Source organism: Callospermophilus lateralis, chromosome 1 (genome assembly GCF_048772815.1).
Source record: "Callospermophilus lateralis isolate mCalLat2 chromosome 1, mCalLat2.hap1, whole genome shotgun sequence".
Classification (NCBI taxonomy): domain Eukaryota; kingdom Metazoa; phylum Chordata; class Mammalia; order Rodentia; family Sciuridae; genus Callospermophilus; species Callospermophilus lateralis.
In genome coordinates this window covers 124,770,169-124,794,547 of record NC_135305.1, presented here as the reverse complement: position 1 = coordinate 124,794,547, position 24,379 = coordinate 124,770,169, and the positions used below count along the sequence as shown (strand labels likewise).

At 40.4% G+C, this 24,379-nt stretch overlaps 2 pseudogenes; both read right to left on the bottom strand.

The window, feature by feature from the left end:
- Positions 1-5,330: 5,330 nt before the first annotated feature.
- Positions 5,331-7,870, bottom strand: LOC143398395 (CDKN2A-interacting protein pseudogene; annotated as a pseudogene).
- Positions 7,871-10,015: 2,145 nt separating this feature from the next.
- Positions 10,016-24,379, bottom strand: LOC143398384 (large ribosomal subunit protein eL32 pseudogene; annotated as a pseudogene).

Here is a 24,379-nt window from a genome sequence, read left to right as displayed (position 1 = left end):
GGCCTAGGTAAGCAGGGCTGTGAAACTTCCAAAAGCCTGGCCATGGACTGAGCTGGGCTCTCCTGAGATCATACCTCAGTCAGTAGAAAGTGGACTATGGATCTTAACATCCTCTTCCATCCCTCTGGTCACCCAGATGCATTCGTGTTCCACTATTGTCACTTCTTTATAATATGGCAGTGTGTCATTAAGGACTTTTGTGAAATCAGTTAAAATATGACACTTTGTCTGATAAACAATCAGGTGCTTCTGTGGATTCACCACATCTAATCTCATTTTACAAGTGGTGATTACTCTCTTCTACAACAGCCTCCTTCCCATGTTAGACTAACAACTGCCACTGGAATTTTTTATTGCCTCAGTGTTTTATAATCTAATTAATGTTCCAGAACCCAGACCTGCCTGAGGAAAACATGTCAGTCTACCTGATTTCTGAATTTCCTCAGTGTCAGGTTGTGTAGAGCTAAACTGTAGATTGTGGTTGGTCAGAGTTCCCTCTATCCCAGAGGATACTCTCACTGAACAATCTGGAGCCCAATGGTCAGAAAATTGACCTAAAGCAGACGAGAATCCATGTCATTATGTAGAGATTCCTCAATGAGATTGATGATTCAAAGATCCCAAGTGCCCATTTCACCATCTGACATTGCACCTGAGCATAGGAACTATAGTCCTGAGGACAGATCTTTCTGGAGAATGGAGAGAGGCAGGGGTAGAGGGTAAATGTGTCAAATAGAAAGGAATAAGTGCTGGCACTACTGCTGGATACTGAGGATGTGCCTTGAGAATGGGAGGAGGCCCAGAGCCATCCTGGTTGAAGAACACAGAACTTAGACTCCCTGTTCTGTCACTCTGAGCTCCCTCTAGGAGCACCTGGAATTCTGTATGGTCTCTTCAGTGACCCACAATCCTTCAGAAACTGCCCAGACTGAGCTTGAACAAGATTCTTCCAGTATATTTTCTAGTTAGGCTTCTCATGAATTCCAGTCCCTACTCATGCCCTCAGCCCTATGACACTGACAAGGTATTTGCCCTTCAGAACTTGGTCACTGCAGCCCATGCATAGAATGGATTGTCCTGACTTCCATTCCAAAGGCTGTTCCCTGGACACCTGTTGATGCAGGGGCTGGCCTCCCTCTTGGGATCCCCCAGGACAGAGCCAGCCTCCTTTCTGGCTGATCCTTGCTGCAGTTTTCCCACCTCCTGCTGGTGGAAGAGACTCAGAGATTGAGCATCCCTCTCACAGGTGAACCCAAAGTGTCTATCACCTGTAATTGTGTGAACAAGAGTCCACCCTTATTCCAGCTACCCCAACCATCCCTGACCAGAACAACAGAAAGAGGTGGCATGTGAGGTACACAAGCAGGTAAGGCAGGAGGAGTTCCTGTCACCCAGTCTAGGGTAACATTCCCACCCTGGTGCTTTGTTCTCTTTAGGGAAAGAAGAGAAAGATCTGTGTACAACTCTTCTGCAAAAACAAAAGAGCAGAGAAACAAGAATAGTACTCTTTGTGGAGCCAGACTTCTGTATATTTACTGCCAGGTCTAGTGCTACCCACCTTGGCAATGAGAAGAGTTGCTGGGTCAGGGGGAGCACAGGGTCTCTCTGTACTAAAGCTCTGTATGGCTCTTCAATCATGATCATCATTGTCGTCGTCCTCGTCATCATCATTGTCATCATCATCATCATCATCTACATAGCTAACATTTTTATTTCATTCTACACCTGAGTTGATGGTTGTGCATTTCCACTTTAGCCTTGGGTGCCTTTTTGATAAGCCCAGACTCCCTCCTTGTTCAGACCTAGGGATGGACTCCTGTTCCCATCATAAAGAAAGTGCACTCCTGGCTGAGCTCTTTCCTTTGGATTTCCACAGAGAGATCCCAGGACCTGGCACTCCTCAGGCTTTATGTAATTTATGTCTGAAAAACAAGTTTCTTAAGATAAGTATAGGTGTCCCCATTTCACATCAGGTAACATTGAAGCCCAGAAAGCCTCAATTGCTATCTCCAACATCGGCATTGTCAAAGTCAGAAACTGACCAAGGTGTGCTGAATTCTGGTCCTGGGCTCTTTGTGACAGAGGATGGCCAGGATGGGTAGGGGTTATCTTGAGGGACAGACTGGGCCACAGGGCTTGTTTGTGTACTGCATTGTTCATTGCTGTCCCACCAACCATAGCTTATTCATCACCAGGAGCCTACCTCAGCCTGCAGATGGAGGTTGCTGGGGCTGTGCCCAGTTAGAGCTGGAGAACCTATGGAGAGTCAGGAGTCTGTTGTGCTTTTCATGGCTGGGCTGGCTTTTGCGGATTCTATCTTAACTGTTGCCTGATCTCCTTTCCTGAGGAAATGGGTAACACATGTCTCAGGGACTTTATCTGGGACAACTGAGTCTTAGGAGATCCCAGGGGCTGAAGGCTGAGGAGACTGTAGGGCTCATTCTTCGAAATTTGCCTGCTGAAACATGCCCAGGGCTGAGCTCAGGATCAGGGTCAGTCCTTGTGTTATTGTCAGTGGGGCTAATCCTGGATACAAAGCCTCATTGGTCAGTGAAGACAGGATCAAGAGAACCATTCAGGTCATTGTGTAGACACCCCAGAGTTCTGTGTTCTAAGCGCACACCTGAACAGGGACCCTGTCTTCTGTCCTCTACCTGGAAAGGATGAAGCTCTGGGGTTTGCAGCCTGTAATGAGGTAGGTGCTGTTCTATGTGGTTCTAAGGTAGCCATCCAGTACCTACTATAGGACCACACTCACACTACAGAGGGCATAAGCATATTGTGGCCATGGAAGTAGTGGGAGGAACCACTTCTTGCATGAAGAATAATGAGCAAATTAACCATAAATCAGATTTTTTCTTCAAATATTGCCATATTTTAAATTTAGGGGTCAGTCTTATAAAATTTAGACTTTTTACAAGCATCACACTTAATAAATGAATAAATGAGTATTATTTGTTTCTCCTTGTTCAAATTGGTGTCTGAGGTTTTTTTTTTTTTTTTTTTTTTTTTTTACAGTTAATTGTTGAATTACCCTGAGTAATGAGGATGAATCCAAGAGATATCGATTGGGTAACAAAAGACCTTTATCCACACAGGAGATTCTGAGTGAGGCTTATAAAGCCAGAGGCATCCAAGACAAACTCAGAGGTTCTCCTCTGAGGCTTGTTTGTCCTGGAGACCTGCTAGAAGTTTCTGCTCAGGCCATACTGCTGGCACCTACCTGACTGTGAAAGAGGTTGATAATCTCTGGGGCAGTTTTCTTGGGTGCTTCCATGGCTGGTCTACAGCTAAATAGGAAGAGAAGATTCTGGCCATGTCTCTGGGCCTGACATGAAGCATTGGGAGGAGCCTTCCTGTGAAGAGGGGAGGCCTCAGTGAAGGGGGCAATGGGAGGGGAGACCATGAAGGTGAGGAAGAAAGTGAAGGAGTGAAGGAGGTCTGCAGCAGGAGGGAGGAGCCTAGGGATATTGCAGTGAAGGAATTGAAGTAGTGATGACCAGGCCTCAGTCCTCCTGCATTTTGCTCTATCCCAGACCAAAATCTCAATCCCAATCCCACTTTAGTATGCACTTAGAATTACACTCACAAGGTCATATCTATCCAAGGGGAGACAACTACTGCATGTTGGGGGGCCCACTAATCAAGGAGGTCTCAGCCCTAGAGCTAGAGAGGTTGTACGTGTGTGTGTGTGTGTGTGTGTGTGTGTGTGTATGTGTGTGTGTGTGTGTTTCCCTCTCTAAACCTCACATGTTCCTCTGTCTCTTATGGTCACCATCATTCTTCAGTAAATATGTGTTGGGGCTATGGACCACTTTTATCATCTCAAATATTGGACCCAGAATTCTTGTACCCAAGAAGATGAGGGAACATTCAGTAACACTTTGCTTCAGAACATTCCTGAAAAGCAATTGTACACAAACACTTGGCTGCTCTGAGTTTACAATTTTCACCTGGGTGAACTGTTCAGTTATCAAACAAATGTTTAGTAATCAAGACTCAGTAATTATCTCATAATGTCCTCTTCCAATGACATCCCTTTTCTAAGATACCAGGACAACTGTGTCTGAGGGTTATTCTCCCTTAGTTCTCATAGACTTGCTGGTGCTTGATTGACACCATAGTGCTGCTGTCTTAAGAAGCTGGCAGTTCATATCATTCAAAATGTCCTGCTCAGGTCAAAATAGAGTCAGCAGAACATGGAAATGTTCAGAAACAAGGACCCATCTCTCGGAAGTGTGAGGACAGGGGCAGAACTGGAAACACCCATGTGACAGGCTCTTTCCTCTCACTGTAACCAAGGCAGGGAGAGGCCATGGTAGCCAGGCTGGTGGCAGGGTTTTTTTCTCCCTGCCCTGTCTGCCTTTGTCCCTGTGGGCAGCATTGCCATCCTTCTTCTGACAGTAATTGTCCGTCTTGTCCCAAGCCTGGGGCCCACTGAAAGTCAAGGTGGCTGTTTCCTGAGTTGGAGCCAAAGAATCAGTCAGAGATGCCTGATGGTCTGCAGCTGTCATTGTAAATGTCCACTACAGGAGCCTTGTCTGGCTTCTGCTGGTACCAGTGCACAAGATAGCTGCCAATGCTGTTGCCCCCACAGGTGATCCTAACTGTCTGTTGTGGGACCACTGACACTGAGGATGGCTGAGTCACTTTATAGGATGCCACAGAGTTTGCAAAAGAAAAAATGTGGTTGTATTCATGAATATGAAGGAACAATCCCAGGTTACCCCTCTGCCAGGCTTGGATGAACTTTATGGATTCTCTTTGCCCACACCGCACCCCTACCATCAACCTCAGCACCAGTGGCCAGGGGGGCTTAGGTGGAAGATGGAACTTTTGAACACAAAAGCAAAATTGCCCCTGTCTCCTGGCAGCTGCAGCCCCTCAGGCTCGCATAGCCCCCATCTAGATCATCCTGCCAATTGCATGCTGAGCCTTGGTGAACTGAAAGTCAGGGCTATTTTGATTTCAGAGCCCTGGGCTGAGTGGGTGGGTGAGAGTCTTGGAGCAGCACCTGTGCAGCAAAGAAGTAGGCCAAGGAGGACGGTTGTCCAGGCCGTGGTAAGTTGCCCCCAGAGCTGCTTCCTGAGGCCCAGGTTGGGCTGGCTTCCTCCCAAGGATCTCTTATCCTTTTACTGAAATTTTGTTGCCCTTTATGTAAATGAGCCTGCACTGCTAGAGGAGCTTTATTTTGTCTAGGGGAGGGTGCAGCCCTGGGGACACAGACAGGGGTGGAGTAGACCTCTAACCCCACCTTCAACCTAGGGCCTGCTCCTTCATCACCTGGTCTTAGTCTGGCAGACATCTCCACCCCATACCATTTCCTTGCCTCACTCCTCTTCTGCCTTGGCCATGCAAAACTTGACAGAACTCTGACTGGACTGTGAAGTACTTCTAGAAGGCAACTTTGAGATATTGCTCTGAGAACTGCTCTTAGAAGCTAGGTTGGACACAGTTGCTAAGGAAGTGCTTTTGAAAACCAGAGATCCACTGGTTTGGGATCTGCCCAGGGAAGCTAACAGTGATGCAGCTACCTGGGAAGTGCTTTTGGAAGTTAGCATGATGTATTTGTTGAGCTGTTGTTGGGAGTTAGTAAGGATGTGCCTGATGAGGAATTGTGTTTACAAACTGATAATGAAACACTTGCCTCTGAACTACTTTTGGAAGTTAATCCACTTTATGTTGTCTATGAAATAAGTTTAAAAGATAATAATTTAGGCGACTCTGATACTGCCAGTTATTGGTGATGAGTCCTGCTTCCCCACATTGAAGTTTGAACATTAGAGAAGCATGCTGAGGAAAGCATATGAAGCAAGGCTTATTTTAAAAGGGGTAACATAGACTTCCCCCCAGAGGAAGAAGGGGGCCATAGCTGGTATCCTGGTATCCCAAGAGGGGGGGTGGTCTGCCCTTTTTATATGTCCTAGACTTCCTTTGTTCTCCTGCCTTTCCCTCTAACCTTTCTTCTTCCTGCATAAGTGACTAGGCCCAGGAATGCTCAGTGGGAGGGCCAAAAGATGGGAAGCAGGTGGGCTGAGGGGGGGAAGGGCAGGGTGGAGTTGCTAAGGACACCTTAACAACTTTATAGCTCCTTGTAGGAGGGGAAATTCCTGGGACAGGTTACCTTGGCAACAGGTTGGAGCAGGGGCAGGTTCTTGATAAGATCCCTCAGAGGACGGACAGTCTTAAACTTCCCAGACTCACTCAAAATTGGCCTCCTTGATTCCACCTAACTCGATTTACCTATCTACATTGACTGCCTGTCTAATTCTGGCTTCAACTCTACTTCTGAGCTTCCAGAGGAACCTAACATGGGCACCTCAATCTCTTGAGCTGCTCTGAGAAGCAGAGAATGAAGAACCTTCCAAAGCACTCTTTTTAGGTGAGCCACTTTGTTATCTGCAATCAGTGGACTGGGTCATGTAACTAACTATTCACACAGGATTTCTATTTATTTATTTATTTATTTATTTTTAGCTAAACAGACTTGTTTTATTTTTAAAACACCCAACCTCCAGCATTCCATCAGAGCAACACATAACTGACAAAGACAGGTGGTATAACAGGAAGTGCTGTGATGGGAGCCAGAAGACCTGGTCACAGAGCTGACCCTTTGACGTCAAGCAATCACTTAGTCCTTCTAATCCTCAGTTTCTCATCTGTAAGTTGAAATTTGAATCCTTACAACCTCTGAATCAATAGTTATTAGTTATATGAACTTGTATGAGGCAAATTATAAAACCCTCCTGAAAAAGACAAAAGTAGACTTTCAAACATATGTGAAAAACTTTCCATGCTATTGGATAGGATGACTCAATTTCATAAAGATAACGGTGCCTCTGTATCAGTCTGTTTTCTGTTGCTATAATAAAATACCAGAGGCGGGGAATATAAAATAAGAGGGTTCTTAATTCAGAGTTTGGGAGGCTGAAAAGTACATGGTTGTGTGTCCCCATATGTTTAACCTTTGGTCAGGATCTCATAGCTTATGCATCACTATAGTGGTTCCACAGGCAGAAGAGAACACATGGGAAGCCAGAGATTCAGGGGCTAGTCTTGCTCCTTTTACAAAAACTCAAGTGAGAGGACTCACTCTCTATGCAAGAGAAGCAGTAATCCTTGCCCAGGGTGATATCCTCACACAGGATTTCTATAAGGAGAAAACAAATGATGCTGCACCATGCTTATCTGGAGCTTCTGATTCAGAAGCTTTTCCAGATCCTAATGTTTTTTCCTGAGAGGAAATGCTGTTGCTACTTTGGCTGGAAACAGATCCCTCTCCCGTCACTCCTAGAGTTATTCTGACTGGAGATGCCAGAGCTCCCTAGTGAAGTTTTCACTTCTCTTTGATTTGGTGGATGACCCAGAATATGCAGAACTGTTTGCCTGCTGAGCAGATGTGCATTCTATTTTGGCAGAAATTTTTGCAAGATCTCACTCAACTGCAGAGTTGGTTTTTTTTTTTTTTTCCTTCTATGATTTGTTTTTTGGATTGCTCCTCTGCCCCTTCTTGGCAACCAGCTCGTCCCTCTTCTTGTATGCATTGGAACATCTGTCACTTGGATGCCTTCAGCCATACTAAGAATTTTATCCATAACTTCTTGAGGGCACCCACACCCAGGGAACATGTGGTTTGTCCAGATCATGGAAAAGGAGAAGAGCTGCTGCAGCTGCAGATTGCTGGTCTTGATCCTGGTGTCCACAGCTTCCTCATGTTAGCAGATGGAGCGTTGCCCACAGGGGCCAGGTCCCTGAAGTTGTGGAGCAAAAACACCAGGTGGTATTGACAGTGTTTGTCAATCTCCTTGCAGCTCAACTCCTCCACCTGGGCAGCCACCAGTGGGTTCCTGCTCAAGTACTGCAACAACATGTTAGGCCTGCAGGATGCAGAGATCACCAGCAGACACTGAAGCCTGGAGCAACTGGGTTTGCAGGGGCGACCAGCCCTGTCACTGAGGCCAGCACCAGCGGCCCTCTAGAGTAACCCCTCAAGAGGCCCAAACACCAAACAACAGTATCCAGAGCAGCTGAACCACCCACTTCCTCTGATCATGTCTTAAACTGATTTCTTCCACCACACTTTTCTGCCATGATGGTCTCCCTTGCCTCAAGATCCAAGGAATGTAATCAGCTGTCTGTGGACAGAGACCTCTGAAACTGTGAGCACCCATACAAATTTTTCCTCCTCTAATTGTTATTGTCAGGTGATTTGGTTGTAACAGATTGAAAAAAAAAAAAAAAACTAACTAAAACAGGCATAAAAGGTTTTGGGTTGGTATTCTTCGCAGGGAACCTTTTCTCCATGACAGAAACCAACTGGTTGTGTGCTGTACATTTCTTCTTAAATATGAGTGTCACAGGTGGAGCTGTAATAGTCATCCTAAAGTCTTAACCTGAATCCAGAATTTTTGAGAAGTGAGGTCACTGATGATGGGAAATAACTGCTAAAGAGGAGGTCCCTGCACCACCCCAGCATCCAGCAAACACAGGTTGTCCATTTTTTGGAAGTGCTCCAGTGGTTTCCCATTCATTTCCTTCATTCAGTTAAATGCATTTATATTGTATCTCAATTTTTTGTAAAATTGAGACTTTTCTAAATAAAACATGGTAATGAAAAATTATACTAAAAGTCCAAATGATCTAAAGAAATGGGCACAGGCCATATGAGGCAAATTACTTGTCTTGCTTTGTTTTTAACTAGAATTAGCATTAAGGATCTTTGAATTTTAAACTTCTTTTTATTTTTATTAGGTTTTTTTATAATTATTCATAGAAGTTGGGTTCATACTGACAAACTCATACATGCATGGAAATTTATTTTAATTCATGATGCCTCCTTTTCCCTTCCTTCTTCCCTCCCCTCTCTCATCCTTCTTCCTCTGCTTTACTCAGCCTCAAACCTCTGTTAATTTGCATTTGTTTGGTTTTTTATATTATCCTATCCTTCCCTCCTCCTTTGCGTGGGCTCTCTTTCCTCCAGGGAGGAGGTCAACGGAACAGGGTAGAGGAGAGTGTGGCTGCAGAGTCACTAATCAAGACCCCCAGATGCAGGTCTGATTTTATTGTGCAGTTACCATGCATATATACTCAGGCAGTAGTTAAGCAGATTACAGGCAGCCACCAATGCAATTTCTGCTAACTGTTCTTGCAGCGACCAATCGAGGAGTGGGCTGTGGAGCAAGCGCAGGGACTGTAACACACAGACTCACACCCAGGGCTGTGCCTACAGGGTAAGTGGTTTGGGGTAAGTGGTTTGCTGCTTACATGCCTAGCACAGGAAAGTGGTTTGCCACTCAGATGCCCTAAACATACACCATTTTTTCATTACTCACTCCATGCACTTGTCCCCACACTCCTTTCCCTGATTTTACTCCAGCTTCCCCAGATAAGAAAAAACATTTGACCTTTGTGTTTCTGAGTTTGGCTTATTTCACTTAACTTGATATTCTCCATTTCCATCCACTTAACCAGCAAATGCCATAATTTCACTTTTTTAATGGCTGATTAGAACTCCTTCTTAGACATACACCACGATTTCTTGATCTATTCATCTAATGACAGATGTCTGGATTGAATTCATAATTTAGTTATTATAAATTGTACTACTACAAACATTGAGGTGGCTGTATCACTGTAGAGTGCCAAAAATATATCTTGGAAAAAAGACAGCCTTTTTAACAACTGAAGCTAGAAAAACTGCCTAGCTACATGTAGAAAAATGAAATTAGACCACTCTCACCCTGCCTATTTTCAATCTTTTGGGAAAATACCAGAGTGGGACAGTTGGGTCATATGGGGCTCCATCCCTAGTTTTCGGAAGAATCTCCATGCTGCTTTCCAGAGTGGTTATTCTAGTTTGCAGTCCCACTATAACAATATGCAGTTGTACCTCCCCCCCCACAACCTCATCAGTATTTATGGTTGTTTGTATTCTCCTTTTTTTTTTTTCTTTTTCTTTTTTTCACATTTTTTGTGGCTTTATTTAAAGACACATGAATAGACATGAACTGTCTATTCATTTTTCTTCACTGTGCAGCCTGGCATTGGGATTGATGATTCTGATGGCCAGTGCTACTCTTTCCATGATGGCTTTATGATTCTTGGAGGAAACATTGCGAGCACTGTAAAATTTGTTGCACATGAGTAGCACTTCCAGCTTCTTAACATTGTGGGCCAGGAACTTCTGGAAGCCATTGAACAGCATGTGCTGTGTTTTCTTGTTGCTCCTAGAACCAATGCTGGGCATCAAGATCTGGCCCTGAAACTTCTCTGCACCTTGTTGTCAATACATCTGGGTTTCATGCTTAATTTTGACATATAGGTCTAACTGGTGCCAGATTAATTTCTTGGTCCTCTTTTTAACAATTTTTGGCTTCACAAGAAGCCATGATGCTGGATACAGATGGTGGCCACCTTTGTAGGCAGCATTCAAGAAAAGAGCTGTTTGTATTCTTGATCATTGCCATTCTGACTGGAGTGAGATGTGATCTTAGTGTAGTTTTCATTTGCATTTCCCTGATTGTTATAGATGTTGAACATTTTTTTTCATATATTTACTGACCATTTATATTTCTTAACTTTTGAGACATTTCTGCTTAGTTCTTTTACCCATTTATTAATTGGGTGTTTAGTTTTTATAGTTCTTTTATATTCTGGTATTAATCCCCTATCAGAAGAATAGCTGACAAAGACTTTTCTCCCATTTAGTGGGCTCCCTCTTCACATTCTTAATTGTTTCCTTTGCTGTGCAGAATTATTATTATTTTTTTAGTTTGATGGCATCCCACTTATTGATTCTTGGTTTATCTCTTCTGCTTTGGGTCTTGTTATGGAAGTTAGTGCCAGTATCTATATGATGAAAAGTTGACCCTGTATTTTCTTCTAGCAGTTGTAAAGTTTCCAGACTTATTTTTTTTTTTAATTTTTTTTTATTGGTTATTCAAAACATTACAAAGATTTCAGAATCACATCGGTTACACATCCACATTTTTACATAATACCATAATAGTAACTGTTGTATTCTGCTACCTTTCCTATCCTCTACTATCCCCCCTCCCCTCCCCTCCCATCTTCTCTCTCTACCCCATCTACTGTAATTCATTTCTCTCCTTATTTTTTTCCCATTCCCCTCACAAACTCTTATATGTAATTTTGTATAACAATGAGGGTCTCCTTCCATTTCCAAGCAATTTCCCTTTTCTCTCCCTTTCCCTCCCACTTCATGACTCTGCTTAATGTTAATCTTTTCCTCCTGCTCTTCCTCCCTGCTCTGTTCTTGGTTGCTCTCATTATATCAAAGAAGACATTTGGCATTTGTTTTTTAGGGATTGGCTAGCTTCACTTAGCATAATCTGCTCTAGTGCCATCCATTTCCCTGCAAATTCCATGATTTTGTCATTTCTTAGTGCTGCGTAGTACTCCATTGTGTATAAATGCCACATTTTTTTTATCCAATCATCTATTGAGGGGCATCGGGGTTGGTTCCACAGTCTAGCTATTGTGAATTGTGCTGCTATGAACATCGATGTGGCAGTATCCCTGTAGTACGCTCTTTTGAGGTCTTCAGGGAATAGTCCGAGAAGGGCAATAGCTGGGTCAAATGGTGGTTCCATTCCCAGCTTTCCCAGGAATCTCCATACTGCTTTCCATATTGGCCTCACCATTTTGCAGTCCCACCAGCAATGTATAAGAGCACCCTTTTCCCCACATCCTCGCCAGCACTTGTTATTGTTCGACTTCATAATGGCTGCCAATCTTACTGGAGTGAGATGGTATCTTAGGGTGGTTTTGATTTGCATTTCTCTGACTGCTAGAGATGGTGAGCATTTTTTCATGTACTTGTTGATTGATTGTATGTCCTCCTCTGAGAAGTGTCTGTTCAGGTCTTTGGCCCATTTGTTGATTGGGTTATTTGTTTTCTTATTGTTTAATTTTTTGAGTTCTTTGTATACTCTGGATATTAGGGCTCTATCTGAAGTGTGAGGAGTAAAAATTTGTTCCCATGATGTAGGCTCCCTATTTACCTCTCTTATTGTTTCTCTTGCTGAGAAAAAACTTTTTAGTTTAAGTAAGTCCCATTTGTTGATTCTTGTTTTTAACTCTTGTGCTATGGGTGTCCTATTAAGGAATTTGGAGCCCGACCCCACAATATGTAGATCGGAGCCAACCTTTTCATCTATCAGACGCATAGTCTCTGATTTGATATCAAGGTCCTTGATCCATTTTGAGTTAACTTTTGTGCATGGCGAGAGGAGGGGGTTCAGTTTCATTTTATTGCATATGGATTTCCAGTTTTCCCAGCACCATTTGTTGAAGATGCTATCCTTCCTCCATTGCATGCTTTTAGCCCCTTTATCGAATATAAGATAGTTGTAATTTTGTGGATTGGTTTCTGTGTCCTCTATTCTATACCATTGGTCCACCCGCCTGTTTTGGTACCAGTACCATGCTGTTTTTGTTACTATTGCTTTGTAGTACAGTTTGAAATCTGGTATCGCTACACCTCCTGATTCACACTTCCTGCTTAGAATTGCTTTTGCTATTCTGGGTCTTTTATTTTTCCATATGAATTTCATGATTGCTTTATCTATTTCTACAAGAAATGCCGTTGGGATTTTGATTGGCATTGCATTGAACCTATAGAGAACTTTTGGTAATATTGCCATTTTGATGATGTTAGTTCTGCCTATCCATGAACAGGGTATATTTTTCCATCTTCTGAGATCTTCTTCTATTTCTCTCTTTAGGGTTCTGTAGTTTTCATTGTATAAATCTTTCACCTCTTTTGTTAGGTTGATTCCCAAGTATTTTATTTTTTTTGAGGATATTGTGAATGGGGTAGATGTCCTCATTTCCAGTTCAGAAGATTTGTCGCTGATATACAGGAATGCCTTTGATTTATGCGTGTTGATTTTATATCCAGCCACTTTGCTGAATTCATTTATTAGCTCTAGTAGTTTCTTTGTAGACCCTTTTGTGTCTTCTAGGTATAGGGTCATATCATCCACAAATAGTGATAATTTAAGTTCTTCTTTTCCTATTTTTATGCCTTTAATTTCTTTCATCTGTCTAATTGCTCTGGCCAGTGTTTCGAGAACTATATTGAATAGAAGTGGTGAGAGAGGGCATCCCTGTCTTGTTCCAGATTTTAGAGGGAATGCCTTCAGTTTTTTTCCATTTAGAATGATGCTAGCCTGAGGCTTAGCATATATAGCTTTTATAATTTTGAGGTAAGTTCCTATTATCCCTAGTTTTTCTAATGTTTTGAACATAAAGGGATGCTGTACTTTGTCGAATGCTTTTTCTGCGTCCACCGAGATGATCATATGGTTCTTATCTTTAAGTCTATTGATGTGGTGAATAACGTTTATTGATTTCCGTATATTGAACCAGCCTTGCATCCCAGGGATGAATCCTACTTGATCATGGTGCACAATCTTTTTGATATGTTTTTGTATACGATTTGCCAGAATTTTATTGAGGATTTTTGCATCTAAATTCATTAGGGATATTGGTCTGTAGTTTTCTTTCTTTGAGGTGTCCTTCTCTGGTTTGGGAATCAGGGTGATATTGGCCTCATAGAATGAATTTGGGAGTTCTCCCTCTTTTTCTATCTCCTGAAATAGATTATGGAGTATTGGTATTAGTTCCTCTTTAAATGTTTTGAAAAACTCTGCTGTATATCCATCCGGTCCTGGGCTTTTCTTGGTTGGTAGTCTTTTGATGGCTTCTTCTATTTCCTCCCTTGATATTGATCTGTTTAGGTTGTTTATATCTTCCTGATTCAATCTGGGTAGTTTATATGTCTCAAGGAATTTATCTATGCCTTCACTATCTTCTATTTTATTAGAGTATAGGGTTTCAAAATAATTTCTAATTATCGTCTGTATTTCTGAATTGTCTGTTGTGATGTTGCCTTTTTCATCCCGTAAGCTAGTAATTTGGGTTCTCTCTCTTCTTCTCTTTGTTAGTGTGGCTAGTGGTCTATCAATCTTATTTATTTTTTCAAAGAACCAACTTTTAGTTTTGTCAATTTTTTCGATTGTTTCTTTTGTTTCGATTTCATTGATTTCTGCTCTAATTTTAATTATTTCTTGCCTTCTACTGTATTTGCTGCTGATTTGTTCTTCTTTTTCTAAGGCTTTGAGGTGTAGTATGAGGTCATTTATTTGTTGGCTTTTCCTTCTTTTAAGGAATGAACTCCATGAAATGAATTTTCCTCTTAGTACTGCTTTCATAGTGTCCCAAAGATTTCGATATGTTGTTTCTGAGTTTTCGTTTACCTCTAAGAATTTTTTAATTTCCTCTTTGATGTCTTCTGTAACCCTTTGTTCATTCAGTAGCATATTGTTTAATCTCCATGTGATGTAGGGTTTTTCCTTTCTCATTTTATTATTGATTTCCAATTTCATTCCATTATGATCAGATAAAATGCATGGTAGTATCTCAACTCCTTTGTAATTGCTAAGCTTTGCCCTGTGACATAATATATGGTCTATTTTTGAGAAGGATCCATGTGCTGCTGAGAAGAAAGTGTATCCGCTTGATGTTGGGTGGTATATTCTGTATATATCAATTAAGTCTAAGTTATTTATTGTATTATTGAGCTCTATGGTTTCTTTATTCAATTTTTGTTTGGAAGATCTGTCCATTGGTGAGAGAGGTGTATTAAAATCTCCCATGATTATTGTGTTGTGGTCTATTAGACTCTTGAACTTGAGAAGAGTTTGTTTGATGAACGTAGCTGCACCATTGTTTGGGGCATATATATTAATGATCGTCAAGTCTTGTTGGTGTATGGTTCCCTTGAGCAGTATGTATTGTCCTTGTTTATCCCTTTTGATTAACTTTGGCTTGAAGTCTATTTTATTTGATACAAGTATGGACACCCCTGCTTGCTTCCGGGGTCCGTATGAGTGATATGATTTTTCCCAACCTTTCACCTTCAGTCTGTGTATGTCTTTTCCTATCAGATGAGTCTCCTGTAGGCAGCATATTGTTGGATCTTTTTTTTTTAATCCATTCTACTAGCCTATGTCTTTTGATTGGTGCATTTAAGCCATTAACATTTAGGGTTACTATTGAGATATGGTTTGTATTTCCAGCCATATTTGGTTATGTATGATACTTAACATGATTAGTTTTTCCTCTATGCTTAGTTTTTCCTTTATTGTACTACCTCCCGTTGTTGGTTTTCATTGTTATTTTTCATTTCCTCTTCCTGTAATGTTTTGCCAAGGATGTTTTGAAGAGCTGGTTTTCTAGCTGCAAATTCTTTTAACTTTTGCTTATCGTGGAAGATTTTTATTTCATCTTCAATCCTGAAGCTTAATTTCGCTGGATACATGATTCTTGGTTGGAACCCTTTTTCTTTCAGCGTTTGAAATATGTTGTTCCAGGATCTTCTAGCTTTCAGAGTCTGTGCTGAAAGATCAGCAGTTATCCTGATTGGTTTACCTCTAAATGTAATCTGCTTCCTCTCTCTTGTGGCTTTTAAGATTCTCTCCTTATTCTGTATGTTGGGCATCTTCATTATTATATGTCTTGGTGTGGATCTCTTATGATTTTGTATATTCGGTGTCCTGTAGGCTTCTAGTATTTGGATTTCTTTTTCATTCTTTAAGTCTGGGAAGTTTTCTAGTATTATTTCATTGAATAGATTACTCATTCCCTTGGTTTGAACCTCTGTACCCTCTTGTATCCCAATAACTCTTAGGTTTGGTTTCTTGATGTTATCCCATAATTCTTGGATGTTCTGCTCATGATTTCTTAACATTCTCACTGAGCTGTCTATGTTCTTTTCAAGTTGAAAAACTTTGTCTTCGTTGTCTGAAGTTCTATCTTCCAAGTGTTCTACTCTGCTGGTAATACTCTCATTTGAGTTTTTAATTTGGTTTATTGTTTCCTGCATTTCCAGGATTTCTGTTTGTTTGTTTTTTATATCCTCTATCTCCCTATAGAGTTGATCTTTTGCTTCTTGGATTTGTTTATGTAATTCATTGTCAAAGTGATTTTTCATTGTCTGAATTTGATGAATAATGTCTTCCTTGAGACTCCAGATCATCTGAAGCATGTATATCCTGAACTCTTTGTCTGACATTCCATCAGCTGCAGATATTACCTCATCTAATGTTGAATTGACCTGTATTGTTTGTGGTCCTTTCTTTCCTTGTCTTTTCATACTGCTCATGATTCTTTCTAGCTTTGTGAAACTGTTGAGCTAATGTTTTTCCCCTTATATATTTGTATTGTTCTTGAATAGCTCCAATATCCCTCTTTTTCGGAGAAAGACAATGTTAACAGATCCCAATATCAACAGTACATTATCTAAGGACAAGTTTTCATTATTAATACATTTATAGTTAGATTCTAAGACTATATATATTGGATTTAATTATTACTTAAGAATATATTCCTTAGTTTCATAAAAGGCGTATCATATCTGGTGGCATATAGAAAACTTAATTTCAGACGAAGGATGTTATACTTAAAGAGAAAGGAGTGAGGGAATGAGGTTAAACTAACTTAGCAGCTTTGGAGAACTCTAACCACTCGACTGGTAATTTATGGAAGAATGTATAGACTCAACCTCCTATTTAGATAGTTACCCTATGTATAGATAGCAAAAGTTAGGAGATTGAAAGTGCTATAGAGAGAATATGAATAAAAAAAAAGAAAAGAAAAGAAATAACAAGGAAGAAAAGAGAAATAAGAGAAGGGAAAGGGAAGTAAGATAGAAATACAGAAAAAAAATGGGGGGGAGGTGGGGTATATGCAATTCCTCTATATTATATTACTTTGGTAATTCAGTTGATCATGCTCAGTTCTTGGTTTCACATATGCTGAAGTTGTGGAAGAGAGAGAAGAAAAGAGAAAGAGAGGGAAAAAAAAAAAAAAGTCTCTCAGAACACTGTTTTCCTTGCTTCCAGTAGGTGGCGTTGTCTATTCCTAGTTTGAGCCTCTGTATTCAGGGTGGTGGGTATAGCCAGTGTGAAGGGAAATGAGCTTCCACCTGTATCTTCCCTACTCTAGTCTCTGAGGTAGAAACCAGGTGCCTCTACAGTTGTTGTTTTGTGTTGATAGCTACAATCCCCAAAAGCTTGTGGGAAATATTTTGAGTTATCGCAGCTAAGGGTGGGGGAGTTGGAAACCGGGTACCTGGATCAGCCGCAACTGTGCTGGTAGCCACACCCACTTTGATGGGTTTTAAGGGTTGATGGGCTTCCTGGAGACTAGCGCTCGGGGCGGGACCGAACTTCCTCCTCCGGTCTGGCTGAGCGGCTGGCGCCTTCCTGCTCCGGTCTGGCTGGGCGACTGTCGCGGCTTCCTGCTCCGGTCTGGCTGGGCGGCTGTCGCTCCAGACTTATTCATACATCTTTGATCCATTTTGATTTGAGTTTTGTGTTGGGTGAGAGACAGGGGTCTAATTTCATTTTGCTACACATAGTTATCCAGTTTTCCCAGAACCATTTGTTTAAAAGGATGTCTTTTTTCCATTATATATCTTTAGCACCTTTGTCAAATATCAGATGGCTATAGATATGTGGGTTTGCTTCTATGCATTGAAAATTTGCCCTATTTTGCACTGATTTCTGTTTTTAAAATTTAAATTGGGTTTCTTGTAAGCAACATATACTGTTGGATCTTGGTGTGAAATTCAGTCTGACCATGTATGTCTTTTAGTAGTGGCAATTAATAACTTATAACTAATATAATTCATAGTATAATTTGTTGAAATATACCTTCTGTGTCTTCACATTCTAGTTTCTCCTTAAGTTCAATGGGTTTTTTTCTAATTTTTTCCAGCTTTATAAATGACAAAATTGTGTGATCTTAAGGTATACAGCTAAGGTATACAACATGATTAAGATTCAATTTTTTGTTGTTGTTGTTATTGATGGACCCTCATTTTTTCATTTATTTATATGTGGTGCTGGGGATTGAACCCAGTGCCTCACACATGCTAGGCAAGTGCTCTACAACTGAGCTACAGCCCCAAAATTCAAAATTCAATTTTTTATTTTCATTTTTCTCATTAATTCGTTCATTTGTTCTTCATTTTGATTTTGTTTTTTTTTTTTTTTAAAGTGTTCCCTTTCATCTATTTGCTAGCTTAAGTGATAGTTGATTTTTGGGCTGGCTAGGCCACCTTCCCACAATGATTTCTCAAACACTTTGTATGGATGCTGAGATAATGTTTTTCATAGGTGATTAACATTAACATTTAATCAGTCGTTGCTGAGTAAAGCAGGTTGCCCTCTAAGATGTCCCTGGGCCTCATGGTCAAAAGCCTTTAGAGTAAATACTAAGATTTCCAAGGTACTGCTCTGCTGAATTCAGACTCAAGAATTGGACCTTACCTCTTACTGAATTATCAGGCTGCAGCCTGCCTAGCAATTTAACCTCACCAGCCACAATGATTATATGAAACAATTCAATAGAATAGTTGCCTCTTTCTGAATGTGTGTCTGGTTATGTACCTATTATATGTATCCATCCAATCTTACACTGCTATAATGGTGTTTGTTTATCATAGACTGTATATATAATGGTGGTCTCATAAGATTACAATGGAATTGAAAAATTCCTGTTACCTTGTTATGTCATCCCGTCCTAAGGTTGAAGTGCAACACATTAGTTATGTTTATGATGATAATGAAGCAAGCAATACTACTGTACTACCAATCATGTAACCCTATCACACAATTATGTGTAGTAGATAATATTTGTCATGATAATAAATAAGTATGATATTATCTGTGTTTCTTGTAGTATAGTTCTCATTTTTAATCAGAGTGTACTCCTTCTAATTATAAAAATGTTGAGTATAAAGCTGTATGTTGTACTATGCTTACAACAGCCTCATACCTCTCCTGTATCTTCAGACTATGAGACTGATGCACTGTTCACTACACCAAGAGGGCTGCTACCGTCTCTTGATTGCTTCATTTCTCCTGTGCTGGATTCAACTTCATGTTGCTTAATTCATGGCCCTAGAAGCAATAGGTTTCAATATATATATTATATGTACAATATGTTATATATATAGTACATATACAACACATATTCACACACACTCCATGTAGCCTTAGTGTGTAGTAGGCTGTACCATCTACATTTGTGTAAAGTGCACTGTATGATATTCATAGAATGATGAAATTGCCTATGATGCATTTCTCAGGACATACCACTATTGCTAAGTGATGCAGGACTGTAGGGAATATGTGTACATATCTCCCTGCAGTTGGTTCTCAACATTTATAGGTTCTGCATCTTTAGATTCCACCAAACATGTGTTGCAAATGTTTTCTAAAAATTGTATCTGTACTAAACGTGTATGTTTCATTTTTCTCTTTATTAATCCTGCAAATAACAAGAAAATACACACAAAAAATTTTTGTATCTATAATCTCTACCTACCTATTTTATCCTATATCTTTCTCTTTCATCTGTCAAAATATTTATACCTACATCTATCCTATTCTATTGCTGTTATATCTCCTATTAATTCTGTTTTCATGGAGAACCCTGACTAATACAGTTCATCTATACCTTTAAGAAGGTATTATTTTAATAAATTTTTTTTCATGGGGGTAATGAAATTTGATTGGAGGGGTACTCTGCCACTGAACCACAACCCTGTAATTTTTCCTTTTTATTTTGAGACAAAGTTTTACTAAACTGTTAAGGGTCTCAAGAAACAGCCAAGACTGGCTGCAAACTTGCAATCTGCTTGCCTCCACCTCCTGAGTCATTAGGATTACATGCAGACACCACATACCTGAATTCAAGTGAATTTCAGTGTTTGTGAAAGTTTCATTTTGCCTTAATTTTTGAAAGACAGCATCACTGGGTAAAGAATTTGAGGTTGACATATTTTTCCTTTCATTTTGTAAAGGTATTGCTCCCCAGTCTTCTTCCTCTCCTGCTTCTGGTAAACAATCTGCTCCTATCATTAAGGTCCAAGTGTCCCATTCACTACTAGTTTAATCAAGTGACATCATATGTGGTGACAGTGTTTTCTTCATGTTTCCTGGGATTGATTTTAGTGAGTTATTTGCTTGTTGGTTTCGGGTTTTCCCCAGTTGTGGAATATTTTTGGCCATTATTTTCTCAAATACTCTATCTATTCATGCCCCATACCCACCCTGCCTTCCTGACTTCAATCACACACTTTATGCTGAAAGAAGCTGTTCCCCAACACAGTGATGTATTGATTATTGTTTTTATTATCCCCCAGTTTTATCTTTAGTAGTTTCTAAGGTTCACTGATCTTCCTTGTATCTCATTTACTATCACTCAGTTTGTTTATTTATTTACTTTTCCTTAATCTCACACTTCCATTTTTCATCTCTGCAAGTATCTATATCTATAATCTCTATTTGTTTGTGTGATATTTTGTTCATTCCTCTGGATCTTGAACAACTGAAACACAGTTGTGATAAATGTCTTTGTATCTTCTCCTGAGATACCAAATGGGAAGGCTGGGTAGAAAGGGCAGACTGGGGTCCTCAGATCTGGTTGAGCTGAGCCAGACCTGACCTGGCTTTGCTTTCAGGCCTCCTGGGCTAGAGGAAGAGTATGATACAGACCAGGAAGATGTTTGTATCTCACTTATCCGACTGCCTGAGTCACTGTGAGCTTTATCATTGTTGTCCCACCTGTGGCAGTAATAGTTAGCCTAACCCCCAGGTTGGGCTCTGCTGATGGACAGGGTGGCTGTGTTTTCTGAAATGGAGCCAGAAATTTTGTCAGAGATTTCTTAGGATTCTTTGAAATCTCCTTAGATGAATAGTACAGGAGCCTAGTTTGTTCTTTTTTTTTAAAATTAAATTTATTTTTTTAATTCTTTTTGTAGTTGTAGATGAACAGAATGCGTTTTTTTGTTTATTTTTATGTGGTGCTAAGGATCAAACCTAGTGCCTCATACATGCTAGGCAAGTGCTCTACCACTGAGCTACAGCCTCAGCCCCAAATTAGATTTATATATATACAAAACTTGTATCAGGTTAAAATCAGGCAATTCAGCATGTACCTATAGTCCTAGCCACCCAGGAGGCTGATTCAAGAGCATCACTTGAACCCAGGAGTTCTAAACAGCCTGGGCAACATAGTGAGACCCCATCTCAAAAAAAAAAAAGTTTAAATAAGATTAAATTTATTAATATCTTTAAACATTTATCATTTATAGTGAAAACTTACAAAATCATTTCTTCTAGCCTTTTCTAATGCACTGTAAAAGGATTAAGTTGATAAAATTTTGTTCTGTATATTTTACCACAACTTTATAAAAGAATCACTGCTGGGCACTGTGGTGCACATCAATGACTGAGGAGGCTTAGGCAGAAAGACCTCAAATTCAAGGCCAGCCTTAACAATTTAGCAATATCCTCTTTTTTAGATATACATCACAGTAGAGTGTATTTTGACATTATATATACAATATTATATATATAATATATATTTATGGAGTATAACTTATTCTAATTAAGATCCCATTCTTGTGGTTGTACATGATGTAAAGTTACACTGGTTATGTAGTACATGAACATGGGAAAGTTATGTTGGATTCATTCTACTATCTTTTTATTCCCACCCCGGCTCCCTTCCCTTTGTCTAATCCAATGATCTTTTATTCTTCCTTCCACCCACACCCACCTTATTGTGTTAAAATCCACATTTCAGAGAAAACATTGCATTCATTCTTTGTATTTTGGTGTGTGTGTGTGTGTGTGTGTGTGTGTGTGTGTGTGTGATGGTAAATAGCTGCCAAGTAGGAGGTCTCTGCACCATATCTACAAAATAATTCCTTACTCTCTTATCTTAGTATAATTGGTTAAAAGTGCACAGGCAACAGCCTCACTGATTTTTCTATTTAGAAATTTCTTCCACCACATTTTACTTTCTCTTAATTTTGGCTTTCCATCAAGCCCTAAGGCCTAGGCACAGTTTAGCTTGATTCTTTGCTTGACTCCAGTTTCCAAAATGATATTGCTCCTTTCCATCTGAGCCCTCATCAGCATGATGCCCTCATCTGTCCACATTTTTAGTAGCATCCTGGTCATGACCACATAACCAATCTTTAAGAAGTTATAAACTTTTCCTAAATTTTTTTTTTGCCATCTAGCTCCTCAACAGAATCATCCATATTGTTCCATTTTCAGCATTTTAAGCTTTTTTAGCCTATTTCTCCAAGATCTCCCAGCCCTATTTCTAAATTTTCATGTATTGATTGTTAAAAACAGTCTTATTTCTCTATTCCAATTTTCAGTCTTAGTCCTTTTTATGTTGCTATATCTGATTACCACAGACAGGTAACTTATGAGGAAAAGAGGTTTATTTAGCTCATAGTTCTATAAGTCCAACAACATAGCACCATCATATGCTTCACTCTCCTGAGGGCCTTTCTGCTGACAGAGAGTCCTGAGATGGCGGAGGGCATCATGTAACAAGACAAATCTTGCTCAGGTTTCTCTTTGTCTTCTTAAGCTGCAGTCCCATTGGATTAAGACTTGGTCTTTATAACCTCATTAATATTTATTACCTTTCTAAGGTCTGACCTCTAAATTCATAGATTACATTTCTCCACTCTATCTCATGATGGGAAATGAATTTCCACCTCAGTTTTGGAGGAGACATTCAAGTTATAGCATAAAGAATAAATATCATATTCAGGCAGTCCTTCAGTTCTCCCATGGTTCTTGATTAAAGACAGAAAATCACTACCACCATTAAGGCAGGGCTGATAATGGACCAGAAACTTCAGAGATAAACTCTGGATTCCTCCCACCTGGGAGGGGAGGTGTTTGCTGAAGGTTCAGGTGATGTGGAATAAATTGAGAAGAGTGATAATGAGTATCAGCTACAATGTTAGAACCAGTAACAAGGAGGTTCAAGTATTTGAAATGAACATGTAGATACAGGTTAGCCAAATATTCTTGTTTTCTCTTCCCCTTTCTTCCTCGTATTTTCCAACATAAGACATTCTGACAGTATATGTTTAACTTTGAGATGAAGTGTTTGAAAATAAAATGTGAATTAGCTCTGAGAAGAATAATGTCACCCAAAAGTCAGAAAGGGTTTTGCATAATTTTACCAAGGAACAGTGAGTCTGTTTATGATTTTACCCAGGATTGTTGCATCTTATTAAGTAGGAACATGGATCTCAACATAATCTTTCTTCGGAGATTTGGTGGATTATAAAATGTGTGGGTTCCCATTGCCAATGGGTGGACTATGAGGACTTTATGTTAACAGCTTCCAGACTTTCCTTTATTCTACATTTCTGGTTAACCTTGGTGAAAAGAAATTTGCCTGTGTGAGATTCAGCATGTACTAGGGCATTCCCCAAACTATTAACAAGTCCATCATCAGTTAAGAAATTGTCCAGATGTGGTGTGAAACACACTGTATTAATGGCTGTTTATTCTATAGGGTTTAGAATGCATACCATGGTCACCTAGTGGTTAAAAATGACAGCTGAAACCAAAACGTCAGTAGTTTCATGAAGCTGGATTCCTACAGAGGCAGAGCCAGGCAACTTGACTTCAGGCAGCAATCAGACCAGAATCACCCTGTGTGGGAATGGGTGGGCCAGCCTGACAGAGGAGTACCTGAGGAGATACCACAGGGCCCACTATACTGGTTTGCTCAGTTCAGATTCATAGGCTTTGTAGGAGCTTGGGGCTTCAGGAGCTTTTCAAGGACTGGATACTTCTGACTAATCCAGGTCATATGGACCTAAAAGTGGCCCAGTCTACACATATGTAAATTCAGGGATCAAGAACAGAGTTCATTGACACCTGTGTCTGTCCTCCCACTTAGGTCCTCTATCCTTGACACACTCCCAAGCCAAAAACTCACCAGGACAGCCTGATATGTCACCCATAAATCCACTCATGATACCCCCTCTGCAAAGCCTACCTAGAGAACTGGAAGGAAAGGGCAGTCTAGGGGCCTCAGATCTGTATAAGCTGGGCCAGACTCTCTTATGGCTTTACTGCCAGTCCTCCTGAAGACTATAAGAATGTGACACAGACAAGGAAAGTGTTTGTGTCTCACTTCTCCATTTGCCTGAATCACTGTGTGCTTTAGCATTGCTGTCCCACCTTTGACAGTAATAATCAGCCTCATCTTCAGCCTGGACCCTGCTGATAGTCAGGGTGGCTGTGTTCCCTGAGCTGGAGCCAGAGAATCGGTCAGGGATCCCTGAAGGCCTCTCGCTGTCCTCATAAATCACCAGTACAGGGGACTGAGCAGACTTCTGCTGGTACCAATGAATATATTTTTCAGAGAGTTTGTCTCCAGAGCAGGTGATTATAGCCGTCTGACCTGGAGTCACTGACACTGAGGGTGGCTGTGTCAGTACATAGGAGGCCAT